General features: G+C 41.0%; 1 long non-coding RNA gene across 1 annotated transcript; it reads right to left on the reverse strand.

Moving 5' to 3' along the window:
* Nucleotides 1–13,615: 13,615 nt before the first annotated feature.
* On the reverse strand, nt 13,616–23,304 carry LOC107312069. Its single transcript, XR_001554379.2, has 3 exons — nt 23,221–23,304; nt 16,456–16,565; nt 13,616–14,941 (listed from the first exon to the last, which is right to left on the reverse strand). It is a non-coding gene; the product is annotated as an uncharacterized LOC107312069 (long non-coding RNA).
* Between the last annotated feature and the right edge of the window lie 210 nt (nt 23,305–23,514).

Consider the following 23,514-nt stretch of genomic DNA (forward strand, 5'->3'; position numbering starts at 1 on the left):
AGCATCCGGATACCATGTATGTCAACTCAGATGCTAGTACATGTGTGGGTAATGGGCAGAACTGGCCTGAAGTCATTTTAAACCCACTTATATCATCTCAATGGACTGTAAAAAAAATTATATGTGCAAAAATATACATGCTGTTTTTTCACCATCACAGAGCTATGCTCAAATCAGGAGCATTTCTTTTGTATGTATGGCAGGATATCTGCAGCAGAAAGGCACTTTGAGCCTGTTTTAAATGTCAGATACCTTTCCCCTATAGCCTGACATATGAATTTAGGTATCCTGCCTCAGACTATGCTGGCTAGAAAGCTAAAGGTGGGTACACTGCAATCAGAAGAATACAATATATGTCAATAAATGCTTGAGACAATACTATGAAGAGGTGAAATAAATGTGATAATAAGTGTTGGAAATAGCCAGGAGCCATGACACGGCTGTGCTTTATTAGGACAAAAGAGCTTTCTAATGAGGATATAGTGGGGCACCATTTAATCAGCTCAATTTTTCTTATCAAGCAAATTAGCCCACTGGGACAAACTTGCCTGCACAGTTTAATAAGGTACATTATAGCTCAGAATTATGTTCATTGATGTTGCAACCTATAAATTCAAATGAAAAATGCGGTTAAAATTTGAAGAGGAGAACTGGTAAAACTTCTTCATTTACTCAATTTGCTGTTAGATTTACTGTTTTTAATTAAGCATCCTCACTCTCCTCCAATCCTCTAAGCCATCCTATGGCTGTCTTAAGGCCATGACAGCAAACTCATCAGTTTGCAAAGCCACCGTCAGCGCACAGGGAAAGATATTAAAATAATGCATTATTGTGTCTCTTGCTTGCTATGGCATTAGTGACATTTCATTACGGAGAAAATTAACACCCCTAACCCTGCAAAAAATTCCCCTGTGTAGAAAGAAAAGCAAAAGGGAAGAAATGTTTTTTCCCAAAGCATTAAGAGAAGCTATCTGGAGTTGTAGAACTTGGAGAGTAATGGGAGATACTTTAATTTTTTGAAGTTCTCAGCATCCTTAGTCTTCCCCATGAATATAAGCAAAAGAAATGGTGGTCATGTGAGGTTGCACAAATACATGCAAAAGAGAGGGCCTCTTTGGATCACTAAATATAGTAAACACATCAGGCTCCAAAAATTCTCTAAGCTGATAATAGCTGAGGCCCAGGAGATTGCTTAAGGTATCAAATCCTCCTTTCTGATCCCCTCTCTTCTCTGGCGTTCACCTGTAGCTGGAGAGACAGGACATAAGGTGAGTCAAGACCTTGATGTCTGCCATGAGCAGCCATTTTAATTTTAATTAAAATGGATAGACTCAATGGTTTTAAAGTTGAAGATAACTCCTGGGTTAAAAAAAAAAAAAAAATACATTAATTAAAATAAAACCAACAACAGTGAAGTGGCCATTCATTTCCCACCATTAATTGCATGACTTGGGGCTGTAATTATACCTGTTTTGTTTTTCCAAGACAGCCAGTCCTTTATTGAACATCCGTATCATAATGAGCCACTACACCTGGAGGAAAATCCCTCCACTGGAAGGAAATCTTTAAAATCTTGTTACAGAACTTTAGCATAGCTGGTCCCTGAGCTTTGACTGGACTCTCTGGGCAGTGCTTTTACCATCATAATTAGCAGGAAGACAATAAATAAGCCTCATTTTCTACAGTGGCTTGCTCAATTTTAGATAAGAGTAAAATAGCCTTTGCACAGGTTGTCACCTGAATCAGACTTAATACACATATATTCTTTAATCTGTCGGCCAAAGACACATTTAGGAAAAAGCAGCAGTTCTCAAAGGGTCATTCAACGGCAGCCAAAGCTCCCTTTGTCTCTCTTGTCGTCTTAAGCAATGTTGCACATTTTGCCATTCTCCTCTCATGGTCTTACAGGACTGTAACGCTGCATTTTAGAAGTAATATTCAGCTCTCTCTGCACGCATCCAGTTGTCTGCAGTATGGCAGGTAGCTGTCTTCAGGACCTCCATTCTGCACCTAGAAGTATCATGGACAGATAATTTTTTTTTCTCTGACTTTGGCTAGGAAAATTCTGATTCAGGCTAGTGCATTAACTTCTAATTTGACAAAATGTGCATTCTTAACAATTTGCTTTGCCCCTATAGCTGTGTGACTCAGATGGGTTTATGTGAGGCCAAAGGTATGAAGTAGAGCAATGAATACATTTCTAATACTGTTATCTGGTATCTTGGTGGGATGCAGCTCTCCTTTCTTTGTCTACTCCATTTATGTTCCCTGGCACTGCCAACTGCATGTGGATGCAAACAGACATGGGAAGGAAATATGTTATTCTATTCTTTTCTTTGATGAAAATTCCCCTTGCACCCAACAGTTCAGTTGGGTGCCATCCAATGCCATACAAAATTAACAACAGAGGTGTTCACTGTGCTTTCAGCTTCTGCACACAGCAACACAACGTCAGTAAGGTTGAGCAAACGGGTGACAAGATATAAGCATTACTTTGAGACTAACAGAAAATGGGGAGGAAATAAAAAAATTAACCTGAACAATACATAAGAATACATTCAATTCTCACAGGGCATCAGAACTGTACAGTCAATATTAATCTGTTGAATTGGCCATAAGGGTAATATTAACTGATAGAAACCTTGTCCCAGCCTCTTCAACTCGCTTTTAAAGAAAATCTTCAGTAAAGACACGCTGTAAAAAAGATTTATTGCTATAATACAGTCTCTGATAAAGCTGCTATGACTTGGCTATCCAATATGTATTACCCTACTGTAATTATACTTGCTGCAGTAGTATGTCCTTAGGGCAAATCTTCCTTTGAATGCCATGAGGGGGTTCTGTGGTGATGGCAGAAACTGTGTTATTTTTACTTCACTGTGAGATTTTTTTTCAGTGATTCAACCTGTTAAGTAGAAATTGATGCTCCTAAGGAGAAAAGTAAAGTTTCAACAGTAAGAGAAACCATTCTGGAATCTTTCTATCCTGGAGCTGTTGAAATTGTGTTTGAGAAGAACATGAGTTGCAATGTATAAATTTTGATGATTAAAATTTTTCTGTTTTCACAATAACAAAAATCTTGAGACCTGGAGATGACCGCCAACAAAGAGTGCTTACTATGGAGTGGTAATTCACTGCATCATCATAGGCAGCACTTGGAGGAGAAGCCAGTGCATAACTATGTGTATAATGTGGGACAACATCAAGATAACTGTGACTAACAGATGGGATTACAGTATGAAATGAGAAATTGCTGCCCATTTCCAAGTTCCTTTGCCACTAAGGAGCCAAACACATCTGGGTTCATTCATCTTCCAACACTGTCACCTCAGTGAAGAAAGATTATTATCTCCAGACATGGAAGACACTCTTTTTTTTTTTGTATCCTTGAGTAATTATAATAGGGGATAATACCACTTTCTTAGAGATATGGGACTTAAGGTAGAGAGATGCTGGTGTTTGGACCCGCTTTTAAGGGACTTGGGGTAGATAACAGATGGTCACAAGTACATGGAAGGGGAACTGCTAAAGAATGTGCATAACCAGCCATTCAGGACTGGATGTGGCTCTGGGCAGTCTGGTCTAGTGGTTGGGAATCATGCCCACAGCATGGAGGTTGAAACTAAATGATCATTAAAGTCCTATTCAACCCAAGTAGTTCTATGATTCTGGTTCTGAAAATATAATTACACTGAAAGATTTTAAGGCAGTTTATCAGGGTTTTTTTTTGTTGTTGTTGTTGTTGCTTTGTTTTATTGTTGTTGTTTTGCAAGGGAATATTACAAAGTATGCAAAATATTTGCACTTAGGAAATGTTAAATCCTAAGTAATGGAACCAGTATATCCAATATATTTTATTTTATTAGAAAAAATAAGCAAGTTCAAGTGTTTGTTGTAAGTTAAAAGAGGGAAGACTTAGGTTGGATGTTAGGGGGAAGTTTTTCACTAGGAGAGTGGTTAGGCCCTGGAACAGGCTGCCCAGGGAGGTTGTGGATGCCCCGTCCTTGGAGGTGTTCAAGGCCAGGTTGGTCGGGGCCCTGGGCAACCTGATCTAGTAAAGGTGTATGTTTGGTGGCCCCACTAGGCAGGGGGGTTGGAACTACATGATCCTTGAAGTCCCTTCCAACCCAGGTCATTCTGTGATTCTGTGAATGGAAAGTTCATAAAGGAAAATACCTGTAGCCTTTTGAGGGCATAGGCCCTTCCTGGAAGCAGCATTCCCCTGCACCTCTGACTCAGGGTTGCCAGCCTGAGACAAGCCAACACCAATTTCCAAATACCTAGTGCTGAGCTAAGGGAAAAATCGTGGTGGCTTCCTCTCTTCTGTTTTCCTCCTAGTGGGTGTCATAGGCTTGGTCTGACAGTGATCACTGTGTTCCTCTTTCAGCCATGCTAAAACTCATTTCTGCAATGGAGCACTGCCTGGCTGGCAGCTGCAAAACCATACGCTGTCATGTATTCATTGTATGTTACATGTTACACCAGCACTTCTGGAGGAAAAAAAAAAAAAAGTACCTCTGTAAGCAGCTGTTCATGTCTGAGAATGAAGGCACTTGGCTGAAGTTACAGGTGAGTGTAAATAAATATGATGTTAGACTTGATGATCTTAAGGGATTTTTCCAACTTTAATGATTCTATTATTCCATGAAATTCCAATTGTCTGCTAATTCTTCTTCTGCTTGAAATGTTAAAGACTGGAAGGTGGAGGAGCAAACACTTCAGATCATAGTATCACTCTTCTCTTCTGTAGCACAACTACCATGTTCTTCCTACTGTCACTGTAAATGCCCCAAGAAACTGTCATCTCTCCCAGGAAAATATTCTCCATATGAATATGTTACACTGAAAGTGTAAGTAATAAAAACTGGATTTTGTTCCCTTTTGGCTTTTACTTTCTACTTTGATAAAAGACAGTAGGAGGTGAAAGAAAGGTTGTAATTAACAGAAGGAGAGTGTACAACAAATGACACACTGAAGGCTGGCATGCCTTTTTTCTTGCCTTCTTGGCTCTGTTTCTCACAGATGATTTCCAGAAACCTATCACCATTAATAGTAAACAAAAAAAGAGCTACAAAACTGACCAAAGGAAAAAAAGTCTTTGAATAGTAATTAGGCAAGTTCAAGCTGCTGTATCACGTTGAAATACACTCCAGACTACCATACAAAGTTGAATATATAGTAAAGCTTTGTCCAAAAAACCTTACTAAGAGCTTCTATCTCAAAATTTAGGGCCTGTAATGATTCACTTGCTTAATATTAAATTACATCCTTAGAGAAGATTCACTGAGCATCCTTTACATGGGCAGGCACAGCTGGTCTGGGCATGGGTAGCATGTACTGAGCAACCCTGGACTATGGAAGAAAGAGCTCCAGGAGTAAGGAAGTCATGGGTACCTCATACTCTGCAAGTACTGAGGCTACTGTTTAGTATGTGAAGATGCAGTAAGGAAGGCTATGGGTTGCAAGGGAAGGCTGGGAGGGCAAGAGGAGTGGTAGAGACCCTGAGAGGATGGTGTGTCAGGATGGATGCAAGGCTATCCTGAATTTCATCTACAGTAGTACTTAGGAAGCCACCAGATGTAATGTGACTAATGTGTCTATGAGAATGCACGAAGGGTGGAAGAAATTCCAGAGGATACAGAAGGGAATCTGGTTTCTGTCTCAGGAAAGGGAGTAGAAGAAGCCCTTGAGAATCCTAAAGTCAGCAGAATTTCAGCACCAGAGAAGACCCTGGAAGAAATAATTACACAGTCACTTCAGAAACACATAGAGGAGTGTGTCAAGCAGTTTCCTCTGAACATCAGGAAGCAGTTCCATGCTGTGCAGGTGGCAGAGCACTGGTGTAGGCTGCCCAGGGGCTGTGCAGACTCCTTTGAGATCTCCAGAAGCTGCTTGGTTGTGGTACTTGTCCTACTGCAGTAGGCATCCCTGCTGGAGCAAGGGTTAGGCCAGATGGACCCAGAGGTCCCTGCCAACCCTAACCGTTCTCTAATTCTGTGAATAAGGTGGCTAAAAACAGCCGGAACAGATCTGTGAAAAGCAAGTGATGTCAAAGCTATCTGATTTCCTCTCTGGACAGGGTGGTGAATAAAAGAAGAGCAGGAAGTGTGACTGTTTTAGTGGGGCATTTGATGCAGTCCTGTATAATATCCTCAAGCATTTCCTAGCACAGTGGGAGACAGTCTGGTTCAGAATACTGAACAGTGGATACATTGCTTGAAAAAAGATTGTCAGAATTATTCATATTATTATCAGTGTTCTCTATCAATTCCGACAAGCATTTCATGTGGTCTCTCAAGCAGGGCTATCTTGAGCCAGTTCTGTTCAATAATTTCATTAGCAGTTCAAATGATGGAATAGCATGTATACTAATTTGCTAACAGCACCACACTGGGAAGGGGTGCAAGCTCTGAGGAGGATGAGTTCAGAATTTAAAATGATCTTGATAAATTGGAGAAATGGTCTGAAATCAATAAGATGAAATTCAATAAAGACAAGTACAAAGTACTGCATTTAGAAAGGGAAAATTAAATGCACAATGCAATTGAGGATCTTAAGAGAGGCACCCACACTGCAGAAACAGAGGATCTGGGATTACAATGAGCCACTGCTGAAGCATGAGCCAAAACACCAAGGCTTCTGCACAAAGAGAAATCTTATGAGATCCATAAGCATGAATGTCAGCTAACATATAGAAGTTTTCCAGTTAATAGCCCAGTAAGAAACTGGAAAAAAAAAAATTAAGGAAATCTTTCACATCGCTTTTTCACTGTAGGCTTAAGAAGAAGTTAGACACCTCTCTTAGTGGTAGTGGGAAAATACTTGGTTCTGCAGTTAAGGAAGGGTTTAGCTTAAACGTTGATGTTTCTTCCTGTCTTGCAACTGTATGATTTTGGGGAAGCCTATTTTTTTTTTTTTTAGTTGTGTTCCTCACAGCCTTTCATGCTGAATAATCATTTTCCAAATATTTGTTTCCAAACATATTGTTTCCAATAGAAGATAGCTGGACTTAGGGCTCTTGCTGAAGTCGGCTTCAGAAATCTACTGACTTGTAACTGTTGGTCCAAAATGGGATTTTCAGAAAAGAGGCCCAAGACCTTTGCCTCAGTAATGCATCATTACCTGGCACTGTTACCTGGCTCAAGATAAAGTGAATGTTGGCATTTGCATCAGACAAAGCTGGGTTGAGATAATGCCTATTTAAGAACTGTTAGTGGACCACTATGAGGGCTGTTCTGAAAGTAATGCATCCTATTCAATTATGTTGGTCCATAACTTTAAAGATGGATGTTGGTGGTATAGCAGAAGAGGCTGAACCTTCTTGCCAATATCCACTACATGTTTGTTATTACAGAAGGCAGCAGAGAGGCAGTCTGACAAAGTGGCATCTATATGGAAGTGCGCATGAAGTGTGTCACTGGATCCCTCCAATGCAGATAAAATAACAACTGTTGATATTCATGGATGCTTGCTGAACACTTATGGAGAACAAAAAAATGGATGTGAGCACAGAGAGGAGTGGGCGGTGTGTTTCAGCAGTGGTTACAGTGACATTAGATCACTTCCACTGGTGCAGACTTTTATGAGCATGGCATGCAGACTCTCGTTCTTCACTGGTGAAAATGCATAGCTAATTACAGTGACAATGTTGAAAAACAGAGTTTTGTAGATGAGCATTTACTCTATCAAATAATGTCATTGTGCTCTTTGTATCAGTTGCACTTTCCATGGAAATAAATAGGAGGCATTGCTTCCAGAGTGACCTACATACATTATTTAAAGAGCATTACAGACCATTTATCTGGCATTGTTAACTGACTGCATTTTATTTTCTAATCATATCAAGTGAAAAAAAAAGTCATATTTTTCCATTACACCAACTCCCTAGGTTAACTGCCTGCTCTTGGTTAATCCTATTAGAGCTGCGTCTTGGCAGAGGCTCTTCTGGCAAGGGAAAGTCCAGAGATAGGACAAAACTTTTCCTGTTCTGCCAAGAGTGGTCTTGGCTGAGAAGGTTGTGAGGTTATTGAAAACTGCATAAGCAGATAGCAAAGTGCAAATGTCCATCACACAATTTTGCAGATAATAGACTTGGCAGTAATGCTGTCCCTGGCTCCAAGAGGATCTGAATCAGGTGCAATATCCAAAACAATAGCAGGAGAGCCTACAGGATTACCACACTGTGACAGAGCATCAAATCTCACCTATGATCATATCTAAAATTTATAAGATAACATGACTGATCCCATCAAGAAATTCAAGCATTCCCTGTCGTCTGAGGAGTGTCAGCAAGCCACCTTGCAACATACCAAGTAAAAATTAGAAGAAAAGATTGAAATTCTTCATCTACAGATATTCTAAGGAATGAAGCTTGTCCTCTCTTGAATGCATTTGGCCACAGCTGATAAGCTGTGATTTTCTCAGCCAGGAGATGTCCTGCAGTACCCATCTCTCATGGCACCTCCTTGCCCTTTGGAAGCTGGTGCCTCCCATTACCTTGGTGCCAGGCATGCCTGTGTGGAAATGCTCAAGGATTTCCCAGACGTCAGTAGTCTTCTGCCTGAAATTTCCAATAGTTATGTCAATATATTAAGTTCTAAGAAACTTTCATACTACTTTTTATCACTTTCCCTAGACCACAATGACTTGGGCAATATCTGCACATGCACCCTGAAATCCCACTTCAGTTAAGGGTCTTTTGGCTGAAGAACATTCTCCCTCCCTCTTTGCTTTGCCAAAAGCAAGGCGCAATAGCCCTCTGAGCATGCTGCTTACTCTGTCTTCTGATATATGAAGTTTTGATTTAATTATTATCAATGTATATGTATGCATGCATATATCCGTTTGCATGCGTACATGTAGGTGTTTGTATGTGCCCATGTGTGCATTTTGTTCAGTAGATCTTATGCTTTCTCCCATTTATTTTAATTTATGAAGTAGCTCTTGGTTGGATATTAGGAAAAAAATTATTGTCCAAAAGAGTGGTCAGACATTGAGGGAGATGGTGCAGCCACCATCTCTGAGTGTTCAAGAAACATAGAGATGAGTAGTTAGGGTCATGATTTTGTGGGCAGTATAGGTGGTAGGTGGACAGTTGGATTAGATGATTTTAGAGGTCTTTTCCAACCTTAATGATTCTATGATTCTGTAATTCTATGAAAGTTTTATAACTAATCACTGTTGTTTGGAGAGAGATGTCACATCCAGGCTGAGAAGGTGACAGTGCTGTGGTCCCAACTGCACTGCCCTGCAGCTCTCCAGGCTCTGGGTTTGGAAATGCCCACACATGACTGGCACCAGTGTCCTACCAGTGTGCTGAAATACATGAATTCCATGAAAATGTGCCCATATGAGCCCATTCTGCAGAAAAACATGTCAACAGAGCCCCTTCTCTTTGTGTTCTTATGACAGCGTTGAGGAAAGCCCTTTAGAACCAGTTGGGCTCTTTGGCTTGTGAGCAGCCTAACAAGATTTGTGGGTGGCATGGCTGCACAGACAGTGTGAGCTACCAGCTAGAAAGAGGTGTGTGGGTCCGTATCCCAAAACATAAAAAGCTTTTTGCAGAATTCTCAGGGAGATGTGTGGTAGAGCAAAACCAACCTAATCCCCGCTCAGAACCCCTTGCTTTATTAGCCTTCAAGGATTTATTGACCTTATCAAGTTCCTGTAAATGAATGACTTGCTTTATTTTTTTTAGCAGATGGCTGAGACTATTAGTGAACCGGTTTATGATGTGTGTTTGACATGCAGAATTAACTTCTCTCTGAGGGCAGAAGCTGTTAAGAAAAACTTTTCTCTTTTCCTTAATCTAATATTTACCTCTCCTGATGCACAGGTATTCTTACTAATCACTGTAATTATGTCATTAGAGTATCCAAAGCCTGCTTTGTTAACCTCCTCCTTGATGGTACATTGCATTTACAGTCTGGCAAAGATGCTTTGGCCATGCTTCTCTGGGGAAGGGAAGGGAAGGGAAGGGAAGGGAAGGGAAGGGAAGGGAAGGGAAGGGAAGGGAAGAGCTGCCATGAACAGAGCAAGAGCTAAATACTTCTGTGAGAATTAGAGAAAGTTGGACCTATGGCACTCTGTTTTACCACCACATGACAGGAAGAAGTGCTGCCATTGGACCACAGTTCCTTCAACATTTCATCTTCTGTCAGCCTTATTGAGAGTACCCACTGATATACAAGCAAGGATGTAAAATTCATGAGGCATATATGCTTTCCTGTGTTCCATGTTTTGCCTTGCAATGAAAAAGAGAGCTCCTCTATACACACAGTAGTGCTTTGCTTCCTTTTTGGAGAGACAAAGCTTAAAATCGAGCATGTTGTACCAAGCCCTGTTTGCCTCTATCAGTCATCAGAGGGACAAAATGGTTACAATTGGTCTGATTGGTACTGTGCAGGTTTCTGCATAGTTGTCACTAACTCTTCTGGGAGGAGATGGGAATATAAAGCCACTCTCTTAGAATATTCTCCTAGAAAATTTGCTCTTATAACATAGAGATTGCTGAAACCTGGTGTGAATTTTAAATTAAGGAACTAGTGGGGAGAATGCATTTCTTTTTGTTAAAGGTTTTTCCTTTCAAGTCTTATTATTATTCAGTTGCCATGGTTTATCTGATTTTGCAAAGTACCCAGGGAGATATGGCAATGATTGGGTATTTAGAAATACACTGATAGATAGATATCATGTATCCGTGAAGGGTAGAATACTAACATTTTTAGTGTTGGTGAACACTCGCTGCCTTGGTCAGCTAAAATTAGGACCTTTTTTCCCTTCTGTATTGAATACATTAGAAAATTGACCACGAATAAATGTTACTATGATCCATCAATTTACCTTTAAAATTCCTGTTTAACTCAAAGAAGACAGATACCCATCTGAACTATTTCTTCTCCATACACAATAAGAAAACAAGTATTTTTAAAGCGAAGAACAATTTTTGCTTTCAGCTGCAAGCTTCCCAATGCCTGCTCACTCACATTGCTGTGAGCACTTTAAAAGCTGCTGTGCATTAATTCTCCTGCACTTATTAGGAAAGCATGTATGCGGTAAAGCTGTATTCACTTCATTTCCCACAGCCGCCTCTGGAGCCCACTGGTCCATTGCAATCTCAACATCTTATTTACAAATCCTTTAGTGCGGGGGAAAAAAGAAAATAGAGCATGATTGTATTTCACAGTGAATATGTCTGTAGTACACAAACTCCAGCATCCTTCACCCTGAACAGAGCTTTGCTAGGCTCTGACAAGAGTGCCTTCTCCAGATACAGGTCTCCCTGCACCACTCTGTAGGAAGAATGCTCTCGAAAGATTTCCCTGCCACTCGTCATCTTGTATTGGTCTTACAGACACAGTGGTTTTCTGGGCTGTCAACAAATGTTAATAAATGCATTACAGTGACCAAAACTTGCACAAATTAGGGCACATGCCTGGAAGATTTTGAACCAGGCTCTGGCTGGCTGCTCAAGCTGAAAAGCAGCTCATTTAACGAGTGCAGCTCTCCGTCTGGCCTTTCACCTATGTATCATGAAGAATTTTCATTTTCCCCAAATGCTCTTTATATTAAGCCCTCAGCACATACTGTTGTGCCTTAAAACTGTGCTTCAGATTTGGGTGGATAATTTGCGTGGTTAACTTGTGGAACAGCATTATAGAGCATTACTGTTCATGGCAGCTTGCTCAGCATCTGACCGAATCGGTTCTACAACAGCACAGCTTGTGCAGGTGTGCAGGAACAAATGTAAAAAGTAATGCAGGACTGAGTCCTGGGCTTTTGATTGAGAGCATTGCTTAAGCCTGCACACCAGGTGGAAACAGAACTTTGTTTTGTAAACCGTAAAAATAGTGTAATTCCAAAATATTTATATTAAATACATACAAAATGTACTCAGGTAGCTACCAACTCACAGACTATCCAATACTGACCTGCTGAGCTTTCAAAGGAGGAGCTGTATGTGTGTATATATGTTTATTATACCATATATTCATATATATATTCACCCACTCACACTAAATAAAAGACTCATGGAAAAAGACTGTAGGTTTGTCTTTCATGTTATTCTATAAAACCATTAAGATAATCTGGTATTTTCACTGTGACTTACTTCCTAGAAACTGCACCACATTAGTGTGCGTTATTATATCTTTCAGCTTTTAATAACTGAGATTAAAATAAAAGTAACTGCAAGTAATTCCAAGCATGGAAATATGAGGCATAATAATCCATAGGAGGAGAACAGTTTACAAAAATCTCCAAACACATAGTAATATATTTTCTAATTTGAATCTAATTTACTAAAGTTCCTTTCCTCTTCTCTTTGTAGTATGTTTCTTCCTAAGCTCTAATTGTGTTTAAGCTCAGTGAGGTATTCACTTGTGACAAAACTCTCTCTGAATCCATTTTGTATTAGCTGCAATGTTGCCCGTAATCTTACACGGGCACAGAGCCCTTACGGAAGGAGTTACAGAGCTCATGGCCTCTGCACTTCCCAAATGGTTCAGGAGAGACTGCAGCAGCCACAGGCAGTGCTCTTGGTTACACTTGGAAGATGATCCAACATTTTGCCAGTGGAGCAAAAATCTGCCTTGTTTTTACTCAGGCAAAAAATTTAAAAGAGAATGTTCTTGTAATCTGTGGTGCGTGTCAGGCTCACATCCTTTTGCTGCCAAGTCAATTAAAAATAGGTACTGCTACATTGGAAAGAACTCAAAGAAAGGCAACAAAGACTTATAATTACAAAGCAGAGCTATGGCCTCCAGGGCAAAATAATATAGCATTAATGCAGGACATACAAAGCCAGCACAGGAGAGCAGCTCCAGGGGGACAGTGTAAGGTATCCAGAAGTAACATCAAAAGAGCAGGAATTGTTCTGGGTCGCCAGCTTTTTTACGCCAGCTTTTATGCAGCTGGGTTGCCAGCTTTTTACTTTTTAGAAACAACTGTTCTGTTAAACCCTGGGATTTTCAGGGGTGGAGCTATTTACCAAGATTCCCTGGAAGAGCATCTCCTCCATTAACTTAGGCAGCTGATGATTTTCTAGGGAACCTTAGTGAGGCACTGAAACCAGGCGCACTTGGCCAACTTAGGTACAACACAGAAGCCAACAGAGTGTTACAGCAACAGAGGAACACAGGGAACTGCAAGAGTGAGAAGAGGTTGATTACATGGCTGAGGTTAAGAGAACCAGAGAGCTTCTCTTATAAATAGAAGTTAAGAAAGCTGAATAATAGATAGTAGGGAAGTAAATAATAATAAATAAATAAATAAATAAGTCTGAGCTTCTTATTGGTTTCTAAGGACATAAATAGGGTGCAGAGTTTAATTAGGAGTATTGGATGGAGTGATGTGCTCAAGTATCAATTTGAGTGCTTTGCTTTAGCAGGCAGCATACCCCCAGCTGCAGCCATATCCACCTCTATGTTTAATGTTCTTAGCTCTCATGCCTCCCTAAATTCTTTAGTGTGATCCAGAAGTACCACCCTAGAAGATGAGAGTTTGAAAATGAGGATGGGTATATTTGGACCACATGCTGGAGCAACTGTACCCTGAGGCCATGGAGAAGCCTTGGGAGGGACATTGCTCATGCACAGCTACTTGAGCAGTACCAGTACCTTCAGCTGCTTAAACATCCAGTGCCACGTGAATGCCTTAAGCTATGATCATCTGCTGCTTTGGAGGAACACAGAGCTCCCATAAGTCTCAAGGTACATCTGCTGGCTGCTTGCTGATGTCCTGAAAGTATTCAAGAGGTCTCAGACAACCAAATCCTTCATCCTATCTCTGGTGACTGCTGGGAGCTGACACCAGCCCTCACATAGACACTCACGTGCAGGGAAACCAATGTAAGTGGGTTAACCTGCTCTGCATGTCCCTTCTTGAGCAGGGGATTGGACCAGAGGCTCCTAGAGGGACCTGAAAACCTCAGCTGTTCCAGGATTCTGTGTGTGTACATAGGTATCTGTGCAGCTGAATATCACTCTGCACCAGCAAAAGGCACTGGTCACCTCTAGGTTTCTGTAGCAGCTGTGTGGACAATTTTAGGCTACAGAGATAATTTGATCTGACACATCCCTAAGTCTGTGTTGATATAGATATACAGAATAGTACAGATACTGGGGTACGGAACGTGCTGCCCTGGATGGGAAGTAACAGGCAGCATTGCTTCAGGGGATGCAGAACAGGTGTATCTCCTGGTTCTACTCAAGGTACTAAAGATTGCAGTAGGCAGGAAAATCGCATGTAAGGCTGCCTTCAACTGAAGGATGAATTGCACTATAGGGACTTCTTAATAATAGGGCCAGGTGCTCAGCCCTCATAACTGAACTGAGAGCTTTCATTTCAGTTTCTGTTTCTGAAAAGCAGAGGGTCTATCCTGTCCCCAAGGGCTAACATCAGCACTTAGCCACCCCAGTGGCACTCAGCAGTTCATCAGTGCAAAGAGCGTGGGCAGGGACTTCAAGGGCACTTGGGGAAAGCCAAAGCCATGACTATCTATAGAGGGCAATCTCTCACCTTTCAAAAAGTGGACCTTGTAGAGAGGCTTCACTGCCCCTTGCCTGCCCCAGGTCCCTGTTTGCCAAGGAAACAGCAATATCAGAAGAAGGAAGCTGTAGAGAAGGTGTCTGGTAAGATCACTCATGCACCTGTTACTGCAGCATGAGGCAAGTCTGCATTTACGTGTGGGAGTATGGAGACAGACCACTGGATTATGGAAACATGGGGCATGGAAATGTGATGCAGCAGTCGGCATACATCCATGGTATGGAGCACATCCAACAGGGGGATGGAAATTTGGTCTCCTGAGATAGGTTTGCCAACATCTGCTCTCTGTGACTGTCCACTCAGGATTGCTGCCAAGGGTGAATTGATGGGCTAGGAGGGAAGTGCTTCTTCACGGCACTTTTCTGTTGGGTGAGAGGTTTTTCCTCTGCAGCATCTGTCAAAACAGGGAGAGCACCACTGTTTCTGCAAACTTTCAAAGTAGAAAGCAAGGCATGTTTTTGTTCTGATGCAAAATAATAAATAAATAAAATAAAAAATAAAAAAACCCATCACTATCAAGACTGTCATATTTAATCCAACAACATTTGTATTTTAGTGATCTTGCAATGTCTCAGCCATACCCCAGGGAAGATCTCTGTCTCAGTGTGCTCTCTGGTCCAGAGACTGATCAGAACAATCCCATCACTCTTTCACTGCCTGCATGTCAACACATCACCAAATGGTGGGGTTTGTGTTCTTTTTGTTTTTTTTTGTTTTGTTTTTTAATTAAAATGCCATTATAGCCTCTTAGTGGCTTTCAAAATTTAGGTCATTGCCAGATCAATGCAGCTATGTTTGCTTTATTTCAGAGATTGATTTTCATGCTGTAGGAGGATAAGCAAATGGCTGACAGCAGTTGCCTTTCTTTGGCACCGCAGTGTTTAGCAGTCCGTATGTAGGCTGACCCAGTAAATCTTTTGCCAGCCAGTCTTAGGGCAAAATTTTTACTCCCAACTTGGAGATGATGATTTGCTTTTGATACAGTTCTTTCTTATGCTGAGAACTCCCACTGATAGACAGAAAAAGACAATATTGTATTCAGAAGCCATGCTGCAAATCTAAGAAATGGTTTTGATCTTACAGTGCACTTACACACTGTGAAATGACTCTGTGAGAAAGTTGTACACAGCAGTCAGGTTTACCATCCATCTTTCAGTGGTTTACTTAAAGCTGTGCTCTGGTTACAAGTGAAACACTCCAGCCCTGCAGCTCAGACTGGGCTCTGCAGTTCAACCACCACCTTTCCTTCTCATGTGCCACCACTAGTGACAAAGTGCTATGAGTCATTCCAGTTCTCAGCCACTTGTGTACATCTGTTTTCCTGCAGCCCAGATGCAAACTGTTCAGTGAATGGCTTGGCTGGTGGTATTTTGTAATGAAACGCACCCTGCTGCTAAGGAAATCGTTAAAAAACACTACTTCAGGAAGCACTGATGACCTGAATCATAGAATCACTGAATCACTGAATCATAGAATGGTTGGAAAAAATTACCAAGATCATCTAGTCCAACCTTCAACTCACCACCACCATCCCCACTAACCACGTCCCTCAGTGCCACATATATCCTTTTCTTGAACACTTCCAGGAGCAGTGACTCCAGCACCTCCCTGAGCACCCTGTTCCAGTACCTCACTACTCTTTCTGATATACCAGCTGTCTACATGGGAGAACACGGCACTGTACATGGCCCCCACTCAGAGCATCATAAGGCTGGTGGCTGGTAAGTTATTCTACCACCTTACTTGGCCATGGAATGTTAAAGACTGCACCATCCACCCTCAGGGTCACTTATATTGCCGTGATCTTAGATGGGAACTAGGTAGGTTTTGTGCCTGAGGGCCACCTCTGAGTGAGGGAATTCCACCCCCCCACACACACACAGCCATCCCACTGCCTTCATCACCCACCATGTGGTGCTCAGAAGCCTCTCCCACAGAACTTCCATCCAACAGAAATGAGGCTTTTCATCTGGCCTATCTTTATTATTATTATTATTGCTTGTTTTGCCACACGATACCTGGAGGGTCAAAATAAATTTAGTTAGAAAAAAATAGGTTTTTATGGGATACTGAATAGCTTCCCATAAAAAAATCATTTCCCAGAAGATGTGAAAGTTCTGAATCTCTCATAAATCATCCCAAGACATTTTTGTTACAAAGTAATTGAGGATCCAGAGACTCTTAACCTTCTTTTAACCCTATTTTATCATCAGATCTCCTACAGCTGATGAAAGTACTGCTTGTGGTAGGATATCATATTTAATACATTACCTTACATGCCCTCGGCTGGACCTCAACCCACCCTTTCTGGTACTTTTCAAAGTAATACAATTTATGCTTTCTTTAAGTCCCTACCAGTGATAGTTGTTTTAATAAACCACAGTCAGCTTTGGGAAGTCCAACTTTAACATAAGTGATTCAACAACCCACTCAGTTGCCATGGGGTTCTTCAAATAGTGCTTGAAAGGGAGGATGTGATGAGACTGATAATGGCATCTCTTCTTCCAAGCTGCCAATTTGAGACCAACAGTCTCAAAGCCACTCTGACTGGAAAAACAACATGAAATATGCTTGTAACCACGCTCATTTTCTAGTGGCCTGTTACTTATCACTGAGATGCCTGCAATGGGCAGCATGATGCTGCAGCCTGGTTGGGAGCATCAGGTGAGAATGAGGAGGGCAATACTTGCATTTTGTTTTAGTACGTGGCATGTTATATGTCTTCTAGTTTGCTTGGCTCTTTATCATCACCCAAACAATTGAAAAGTACAGTAAAAACATGAAAATGCATCCAAGAAATGAGAAATGTAAGAATTTTCAAATGCATTATATTAAAATAAAATAAAGAAAAATGTAGCTATTTGTAAGACAGACTTGTTATCTTTGGACACTGTCATGGTTTTTGAGAATCTATTCATATATTTATAGGAGGAGAAATGTCTTCAGACCAGTTCCTTTTAAGGGTGGGGCCTGTAGCTGAGGTGAATGCTCAAAGGCATTGGCAAAGCAGTGTGGAAAAACTTTGCTGAGAAGCTTCAGCTATAGATGCTCTATGGGGGTGGCTTTCCTGCTTCTCCCAAGGGCCCATACGAATCCAGTGGACTCCTCCCATCCAGTGGGACCACAGAGTATTCCCAGGAATGTATGGCAAGGAAATTCTGCATAGCCAAGGACGCAGCAAAGTGTTTTGCATCCAGTGAGCTGACCTTAACAGCAATATTCTGCTGCCCCCCAGGGGAAGGAAGGAACATGCAGTAACGGACTCGGAGTGACCTGTACCGCTTCTTGGCACTCACCGGAGCTGAACCGCTCTCAGATCTGCTTCACCAGCACCAGTTCTATGGGAAACCATGTTTAAAAGCTTAAAGGACAGAGCCGTGGAAGTGGTGGGTGCTGTGAGGCTCCTTACTGTGACTTCACACACTGAACTGCTGAGCTACAGTGCCTCACTGGGATTTGTGGCAGGGAAAGTGAGGTAATGCGTACGTATGAGAGAAAAAACAACACTAATGTCAATAGGCAGAAGAATAACTTTCCATTCCAAATAACATACATTATCTAACAACCGTATCTGTGCTTTCTTCTGCTTCTGAATATATTTCTTAGCTGCAAAAAAATAAATAAATAAAAATTGTTCATAAAACATGCAAGGCTACTACACCATTGTCTATACGTTCACATAAAGCTGTGATGTTCCAAATAATAGATCTACCCTTCTTAGGATCATTCTTGATAAATGGCCTCCGAAAGCCACAGTAGATGTTACTGACACCAGGGCTGCAGAAACTGTTGTTCTGCAAATTTCTGCTGTGTTTGAGGCATACAGCATGTTGGCCAGCTCTGTGTTCATGGGTCTGACAAGTTATTCGGATCGCTTTGCTTTGCACTTCAATCACCTGTTTCTTTACTATTAGTCAATAGTATCGTTTTCATGTATCATTTGCATTTGTGCACGTGGATATTTACTGAATTGCATTGTTACTCTTCTGGAAAAGTACTGACAGGCCAGCACAGAGTGATAACGTGATATCAAATCGGTCATGCTCTTTGGACCTTCCAAGTTAAGAACTGAAGCAATTGATAATGCAAGGCGGAACAAAAGTACCACCTAGTCCTCATGAGCAATCACAAGAACAAGCACTTGTGCTTCATGTGATTACTTTTCCTCCACAGGGAAATAACTACATTAACTCATATTACATGAGCTACTCTTCCAGGCTTCCTAATGGAAAAATAAGAACGCTCAGAAGAAGTAACAGCAATGCAAAACAAACCTGAGCAAGATCAGAATAATTTCTGTGGAAATATAATGTTTGAAGACTGCATTGTTTTTATTGCAGGTAAGAAATGATTCTCAGTGTTAATATTTCAAAGCTATGCCCTCAAGGTTAGGGAATACATTTGTGTAAGGGGCTGAATTAATTTTGTTAGACAATTTCAACTTGAGCATTTCTTTTTCTTTCTGTCCTCCCTGTTTATCTCCTAGGTGAGCATCTACATGGTGTACACTGGTAAATATGCAGCTGATGTAAGTGCCCTCCCTCTACTAGCTCTGCAGCTGCTCCTGGTAACTCTCCCCTGAGCACATGGTGTATTGGAACTGTTGAGTAACAGCCAGAAACACTGATTGAGCACCTGAGGAAAGGACCCATCAGCCCTGGAAACACAAGTGAAGGTAATTCACCTGCCTGGCTACACCTCTTTTACCCCCCCTCTCCCCCCCATTTAAGGGCTGACTGCCATAGGGGAAGGATCTTTTTCTGGGGATTTCCTCTTGGTGAATTTTTTCCTTGAAAACCTGGGATCTTCTGATACACGTGAGTAAACTTCTTCCCTTCCTTTTAGCCCCCTTTCTGTTGTGTTGGTTCTCCCATCATCACATCTCTGTTGTAGTTCCTTTCCCATTGTATTCAACTGTCTAATGGCTACATGTGGATATGGAACTTCTCATGGGGTTTTACATTTGATCCAAATTCAGGGAGCCTTCACAGGGGTTGAGGAGTGTACATACATAACAGAGTGAGAGTGTCATCGCAGACTGTAAGTTTTTTCTTTAAAGACCTTATCAAGGGATTAGGAAGGATCTTTTATTTGCTTTTCCAGTATGTGTGAAACCATATCTTTTGAGTCTACCCTTGGAAACAGCTGATGTTCATTCAACAGTGCCCGGTGTCAGAACAAGAGGAAATGGACAGAAATTGACACAGAAAGTTGCTCCTGAACACCAGGAGCACTTCTGTGCTGTGTGGGTGATGCAACACCAGCACAGGGTGCCCAGAGCCTATGAACTCTCCTTGGAGATCTTCAAAAACTGCTTGGATGTGGTCCTGATTCCCCTGCACTAGGTGTCCCTGCTGGAGAAGCAGTTGGGCCAGAGGGACCCAGAGATCTCAGCTGATCTCAGTCATTTTTAGTTTCTCAAAAGCTTTAAAACAAACAATAAAAAGCTTAGAGTGAGACAGATAGCTGGCATGGGAAAATGCCAGTCTGAGATGCTTAAGTCTAGTTGATCTGGGAGCAGAATGTGGACTCTTTGGTCAGTTAATGCTCAGAGACTGCATAGAGTTGTCCTTACTGCAGGTTATGCCTTTATTTATTTCTTTGTGTGCTGGCACATAATCTTTAGTTCAGCCTCACTTCCACAGCTGAAGTGAACTCAAATTGTAAACCTACAAGACAAGAGGCTCTCTGCCACACAGGCTTGAGCTGGTAACAGAAGACCCTCACAAGCCTCTGGGTATGAGGGTTCATTGAAACTGTCAAGTCTATCTGGTCTTTGGCAAGTGTGCCATTCAAAAGACTCCATCTGCATAAAGGCACTGCTGTCTTTCCTACTGTATCTTGGGAAACATTGCTTTTCCAGTGTCTCAAAATCATTCTTGTCACTACCATTAAGATAATTCTTGTCTAGCCTGTCTTTTCTAATGTAGTATTCTTCAAACCAGATGGACATATATTATGTATGCATTGAATTAGAGGTTAAAGCCACATCTAGGCTAGCAATTATTCGTCCTTACCATCTATTTTCAGTATACATGCAGGATCACATGGTTTCAACACACATGGATAAGGTCTATTAAAAGTTCACCTTTATGCTAAGAGGATTTGAAGGCTCTTCAGCCTAAGCAAGTAGGTTTCTTGGCAAGCTTATTTCATATTATGTACACTTGATTTTATCCGAAACTGACTGTAATTTGTTAAGATATGGTACACAAAGAAATTAAACTATAAACTTTAAAGCATCCATCAATTTCAATTTGATTTGTTTAAAAAAAAAACTAAATTATGGGTTAACTCAGAAGGTAATAGAATTCAGAAGGAGAGTACTTGAGATACAAGGAGTCCCTTCATACATTAATTTTCATTTTTGGTGAGATGAAGTTTGAAATTAGATTCAGATTGCAAATTATAGCTTTGTATGGGCTCCCTATTGCTAGTTCATGAAATACTTAGATTCCTGAGGATGAAGCAATTTTGCTTTCTATAATAGACTGCGAAAGCCTTATTTCCCACTGGTAGAATAATGGGTCTGTAGCTTGAAGTAAGAGAGAGTCATGCCCTTGCTCCTTGACTTGGTCACCAATAGGGATACATTAAAATAAAACATATAACTGAGGTGGCAAGAAGTGGTGTCATAAGGAGGGTTTCATTCTAATTCAGATCTTTTATCTATCCTGTCCTTTTTCATTTTGTTACCAGAACTCATGCTGTAGTCTGAATTCTGTGCAGGAGGCTGCCCATCAGGTAATGCCTCACGCATTCCTTCACTGCCTTTCCCTATATGTGGTTGACTCCTTGCTTCGCGCTGCTTTTTGGGTTACTCTGTGTTCAGAGATAGGTCTCCTTGCATAAACTGATAGACCCATTTAACAGAAAGGATTCATTACCTTTAGAAAAGGCAGAACCCTGAAGGAATAATGTTATGGCAAGAAAGCAGATGTGTGATGCTCTGTAACCCTGGAGGTAACATATTAAAATTGTAAATTGACTTCCTGCTGTCTCCTAAGCATTGTGGCTGTATTTATCCATTATTATTGCATTTTTTGTAGTAGCAGCAAGGAGGGCTGCGTGGAGCCCAGCAGGTTCTGGCAAGCATTGGTTGGGACCAAGTCTGTTGTCAGCCAGAGGTTCATGAGCTGAAATCATGATCAGCCAGAGCCCAAGTATAAAATAAAACTGCTCTGTGTGGGTACAGAAATAAAATAAGGACATTTCCCAAAAGATGAATGGATTAAAAAATGATGTCGAAATTCTTCGGAAACAACTGGAGAGAGTCTGAGTTTAGTGTCTACAAGAAATGGGTGTAGAAAATAGCAAATGCTAGGATGTAGTTCTGACTTCTTACTGGCTCTGTAGCATTTTCTGTTTTTGATAGCTTTCAATTAAATCAGAATGATAATGAAGTTTTTTTACTGCATAAAAAATGAGGAATAATGGTGAAGTGATGCAAGCATCAGATATGCTTCCAGGGTACAAAAGAGGTTTTGCAACTGATCACATTTTCCAATTTTAGCAATATATATTTCTGACTGGAGGGAGAAAATATTTAAAATCATATATTTAAAAAAAAAAAAAGTAATTGGAATTCAGCAAGACCTTGGATTAAATCTGAACAAAGCAACCTGAATTTTTTTCTAAGCAAAACTGAATCTTGGTCTGGTGTAAAGCCTATAGAATGTAACAAGGTCTTTGCGATTCAGTAAAGAATCAGAGATACTGCATAAAATGGATTCAGAAACTGAAGCCAAATCCTTTAACAAAACAGTATCAGAAACTATGCGTTCTCTGGTAAATATTACAAGGCAAGACAAGGTCTGGCCCGTGGGAACCAATGCAAGGTTTATAGTGGAGAATATTGCTCAGATAGCTTACAAAGAGACAATGAAAGGGTGCCCTCTACATGGACAAAATCACACCAACAACTTCACTGAAAACCTTTGTGTAATGGACACCATGCAGGGAAATGAAGCCTGAAAGCAAATTGAGTTTGTATTCATTTTTAACTGAACAGAAGTGAATTAGGCAACATGGTGATAAAATATACTAATATTAAATATAATGCTGGAAATGGTCAGCAAATGGGTAATGCTTGGAACTGAGTATGATAAATCTAGAATGTCTGAAGTGTGATGGAAAGTGGAGAAAAAGTATTTGGAATCAGGCTTAGGTGTAGGGGAAATATCTGCATTCATCTGTTGGGAACATGGTTGGCCTTTAGTTTCATGAAGAGCAATGTACTCTTTTGAAAAGCTTGGAACCAAACAAACAGTGGGATATGTACTTCAGGAAAGAAGGGAGTGGCTAGCAGAGTGTATGATGAAGCTGTGAGGAACATCAGTCCTTGGTTTCTATCTGAGAACATTCTTACATTAGACAAAATTGAAAGAAAATAAGGCAGCTCTATTGTTCTGGAGAATGTAGTAGAATTAGGAATGTCATACTTAATTGCAGAATCCTTAGAGTTGGAAGGGACCTTTAAAAGTTATCTAGTCTAACTTTGCTGCGATGAGCAGGGACATCCACAGCTACATCAGGTTGCCCGGGGCCTGATCCAGCCTCACCACAAAAGCCTACAGGGATGGGGCATCCATCTCATTTTTGGGCAACCTGCTCCAGTGCCTCGCCACTCTCATTGAGAAAGACTTTTTCCTTATATCTAGTGTAAATATTTACCCTCTTTAAGCTTGAAACTATTTCCTCTTTTTCTATCACCACAGATCCTGTTAGTCTGTCACCTTCTTTCCTGTACCTCCTCTCATCAAAGGCTTCTATGAGGTCATCATGGAGCATTCTTTTGTCCAGGCTGAACAGCCTCAGCTCTCTCAGCCTGTCCTCATAGAAGAGAGCTCCGTTCCTTGCATCAATTTTGTGGCCCTCTTCTTGACATGCTTCAACAGGTCCACATCTCTTCTGTACGGAGGACTCTACATCTGGATGCAGTACTCTAGGTGAGAGTATAGGGGCAGA

The sequence above is a fragment of the Coturnix japonica genome, chromosome 3 (genome assembly GCF_001577835.2).
Source record: "Coturnix japonica isolate 7356 chromosome 3, Coturnix japonica 2.1, whole genome shotgun sequence".
Classification (NCBI taxonomy): Eukaryota; Metazoa; Chordata; class Aves; order Galliformes; family Phasianidae; genus Coturnix; species Coturnix japonica.